The sequence below is a fragment of the Triticum aestivum genome, chromosome 5D (assembly GCF_018294505.1).
Source record: "Triticum aestivum cultivar Chinese Spring chromosome 5D, IWGSC CS RefSeq v2.1, whole genome shotgun sequence".
NCBI lineage: Eukaryota > Viridiplantae > Streptophyta > Magnoliopsida > Poales > Poaceae > Triticum > Triticum aestivum.
The window spans coordinates 548074531-548079422 of NC_057808.1; positions in this window are offsets into that span (position 1 = coordinate 548074531).

A 4892-nucleotide genomic window follows, 5' to 3' on the forward strand; every position below is an offset into this window, starting at 1 on the left:
TATTCTCAATGGCACACTGAAAGATCTACTAGTAAAAAGGTGCATGCAATTGAAGAGATTAATGTTTTGAGTGGAAAGATGGATGAACTTATGAAATTGTTTGCTAATAAGAGTGTTTATTCTGATCCCAATGATATGCCTTTGTCTACCTTGATTGAGAATAATAATGAATCTATGGATGTGAATTTTGTTGGAAGGGATAATTTTGGTAACAACACGTATAGAGGAAACTTTAATCCTAGGCCGGTTCCTAGTAATTCCTCTAATAATTATGATAATTCCTACAAAAACTCTTATGAAAATTTTAATAAGATGCCCTCTGATTTTTAGACTAGTGTTAAAAAATTTATGATTTCCCAAAAGAATTCCCATGCTTTGCTTGAGGAAAAATTGCCTAAGATTGACGAGTTGGCTAGGAACGTGGATAGAATTTCTCTTGATGTTGATTCTTTGAAACTTAGATCTATTCCACCTAAGCATGATATCAATGAGTCTCTCAAGGCTATGAGAATTTCCATTGATGAGTGCAAAGAAAGAACTGCTAGGATGCGTGCTAAGAAAGATTGCTTTATAAAAGCGTGTTCTTCTAGTTTTCATGATAATAAGGATGAAGATCTAAAAGTGATTGATGTGTCCCCTATTAAATCTTTGTTTTGCAATATGAATCTTGATAATGATGGGACTGGAGATGAGTCAACTTTAGTTAAAAGGCGTCCCAATGATTCAGAGTTTTTAGATTTTGATGCAAAATTTGGTAAAAGTGGGATGGAAGAGGTCAAAACTTTACATAGCGATGAACCCACTATTTTGGATTTCAAGGAATTTAATTATGATAATTGTTTTTTAATAGATTGTATTTCCTTGTTGCAATCCGTGCTAAATTCTCCGCATGCTTATTGTCAAAATAAGGCTTTTACTAAACATATCGTTGATGCTTTAATGCAATCTTATGAAGAAAAGCTTGAATTGGAAGTTTCAATCCCTAGAAAACTTTATGATGAGTGGGAACCTACTATTAAAATTAAAATTAAAGATCATGAATGCTATGCTTTGCGTGATTTGGGTGCTAGTGTTTCCACGATTCCAAAAACTTTGTGTGATTTGTTGGGTTTCCGTGAATTTAATGATTGTTCTTTAAAGATGCACCTTGCAGATTCCACCATTAAGAAACCTATGGGAAGAATTAATGATGTTCTTATTGTTGCAAATAGGAATTATGTGCCCGTAGATTTCATTGTTCTTGATATACATTGCAATCCTTCATGTCCTATTATTCTTGGTAGACCTTTCCTTAGAACGATTGATGCAGTTATTGATATGAAGGAAGGGAATATTAGATTCCAATTTCCGTTAAGGAAAGGCATGGAACACTTTCCTAGAAAGAAAATTAAATTACCTTATGAATCTATCATGAGAGCCACTTATGGATTGCCTTCCAAAGATGGCAATACCTAGATCTATCCTTGTCTTTATGCCTAGCTAGGGGCGTTAAACGATAGTGCTTGTTGGGAGGCAACCCAATTTTATTTTTTGTTTCTTACTTTTTGGTTCTGTTTAGGAATAAATAATCCATCTAGCTTCTGGTTAGATGTCTTTTTGTGTTTTATTTAGTGTTTGTGCCAAGTAGAACCTTTGGGAAGACTTGGGTGAAGTCTTTTTGATCTTGCTGTAAAAAACAGAAACTTTAGCGCTCACAAGATTAGCTACAACTGTTTACCGGAGAGTGCTATTTAGTTGATTCTTTTGAAGATGATTAATAGATAAATTCCTCACGTCCAGAAATTTATTTTTGAATTTTTGGAGTTCCAGAAGATTGCGTTAGGTACAGATTACTACAGACTGTTCTGTTTTTGACAGATTCTGTTTTTTGTGTGTTGTTTGCTTATTTTGATGAATTTATGGCTAGTATCGGAGGTTATGAACCATAGAGAAGTTGGAATACAGTAGGTTTAACACCAATATAAATAAAGAATGATTTCATTACAGTACCTTGAAGTGGTGTTTTCTTTTCTTTCGCTAACGAAGCTCACGAGATTTTCTGGTAAGTTTTGTGTTGTGACGTTTTCAAGTTTTGGGTAAAGATTTGATGGATTATGGAACAAGGAGTGGCAAGAGCCTAAGCTTGGGGATGACCAAGGCACCCCAAGGTAAAATCTAAGGACAACCCAAAATCCTAAGCTTGGGGATGCCCCGGAAGGCATCCCCTCTTTTGTCTTCATCCATCGGTAACTTTACTTGGAGCTATATTTTTATTCACCACATGATATGTGTTTTGCTTGGAGCGTCTTGTATGATTTGAGTCTTTGCTTTTTAGTTCACCACAATCATCCTTGCTGTACACACCTTTTGGGAGAGACATACATTAATCGGAATTTATTAGAATACTCTATGTGCTTCACTTATATCTTTTGAGGTAAAATTGTTTGCTCTAGTACTTCACTTATATCTTTTAGAGCACAGTGGTGGTATTATTTTATAGAAATTATTGATATCTCATGCTTCACTTATATTATTTTGATAGTCCTTTAGCTCAGCATGGTAATTTTCTTTGGCTACAAAATTAGTCCTAATATGATAGGCATCCAAGATAAAAACTTTAAAGTGCATTGAATACTAAGAGAAGTTTGATACTTGATAGTTGTTTTGAGATATAAAGGTGGTAATATTAAAGTTGTGCTAATTGAGTAGTTGTGAATTTGAGAAATACTTGTGTTGAAGTTTGCAAGTCCCGTAGCATGCACGTATGGTAAACGTTGTGTGACAAATTTGAAACATGAGGTGTTGTTTGATTGTCATCCTTATGAGTGGCGGTCGGGGACGAGCGATGGTCTTTTCCTACCAATCTATCCCACTAGGAGCATGCGCGTAGTGCTTGGTTTTTGACGACTTGTAGATTTTTGCAATAAGTATGTGAGTTCTTTATGACTAATGATGAGTCCATGGATTATACGCACTCTCAACCTTCCATCATTGCTAGCCTCTTCGGTACCGTGCATTGCCCTTTCTCACCTTGAGAGTTAGTGCAAACTTCGCCGGTGCATCCAAACCCCCGATACGCTCTATCACACATAAACCTCCTTATATCTTCCTCAAAACAGCCACCATACCTACCTATTATGGCATTTCCATAGCCATTCCGAGATATATTGCCATGAAACTTTCCACCGTTCCATTTATTATGACACGCTTCATCATTGTCATATTGCCTTGCATGATCATGTAGTTGACATCGTATTTGTGGCAAAGCCACCATGCATATTATTTCATACATATGTCACTCTTGATTCATTGCCCTTCCCGGTACCCCGCCGGAGGCATTCATATAGAGTCATACTTTGTTCTAGTATCGAGTTGTAATCATCTAGTTGTAAATAAATAGAAGTGTGATGATCATCATTAATAGAGCATTGTCCCAAATAAAAAAAAAGAAGAGAAAGGCCAAATAAAAAAAGGAAGGCCCAAAAAAAAGAAAAGAGAAAAAAACGAAGAGAAATAAAAAGGGACAATGCTACTATCCTTTTTCCACACTTGTGCTTCAAAGTAGCACCATGATCTTTATGATAGAGAGTCTCTTGTTTTGTCACTTTCATATACTAGTGGGAATTTTTCATTATAGAACTTGGCTTGTATATTCCAACGATGGGCTTAGGTCTTCGTGAGCAAGCAAGTTGGATGCACACCCACTTAGTTTCTTTTGTTGAGCTTTCATACATTTATAGCTCTAGTGCATCCGTTGCATGGCAATCCCTACTCCTTGCATTGACATCAATTGATGGGCATTTCCCTAGCCCGTTGATTAGCCGCGTCAATGTGAGACTTTCTCCTTTTTTGTCTTCTCCACACAACCCCCATCATCATATTCTATTCCACCCATAGTGCTATATCCATGGCTCATGCTCATGTATTGCGTGAAAGTTGAAAAAAGTTTGAGATTACTAAAGTATGAAACAATTGCTTGGCTTGTCATCGGGGTTGTGCAAGATGAGAGCATCTTGTGTGACGAAAATGAAGCATGGTCGAGAGGTTGCCTAGTGATACGTCTCCAACGTATCTATAATTTTTGATTGCTCCATGCTATTATATATATATATATATATATATATATATATTCTGTTTTGGATGTTTAATGGGCTTATTTATACACTTCTATATTATTTTTGGGACTAACCTATTAACCCAAGGCCCAGTGCAAATTGCTGTTTTTTTGCCTATTTCAGTGTTTCGCAGAAAAGGAATATCAAACGGAGTCCAAACGAAATGAAACCTTCGGGAGCGTGATTTTTGGAACAAACGTGATCCAGAGGACTTGGAGTGGAGGTCAAGAAACAACCGAGGAGACCACGAGGCAGGGAGGCGCGCCTGCCCCCCCTGGGCGTGCCCCCAACCCTCATGGGCCCCTCGTGGCTCCACCGACCTACTTCTTCCTTCTATATATACCTACGTACCCCGAAACCATCCAGGAGCACCACGAAACCCTATTTCCACCGCCGCAACCTTCGTACCCATGAGATCCCATCTTGGGGCCTTTTCCGGCGCTCTGCCGGAGGGGGCATCGATCACGGAGGGCTTCTACATCAACACCATAACCTCTCCGATGATGTGTGAGTAGTTTACCACAGACCTTTGGGTCCATAGTTATTAGCTAGATGGCTTCTTCTCTCTCTTTGGATCTCAATAAAAAGTTCTCCTCGATCTTCTTGGAGATCTATTCGATGTAACTCTTTTTGTGGTGTGTTTGTCGAGATCCGATGAATTGTGGGTTTATGTTCAAGATTCACTAGTACAAAACAGGGCTTTCGTCACAGGGCAATATTCACATTAGTCCCGGTTCAGTCACGAACCGGGACTAATGTGAGCATTGGTCCCGGTTCGTGCGGCTAAGGCATTAGTCC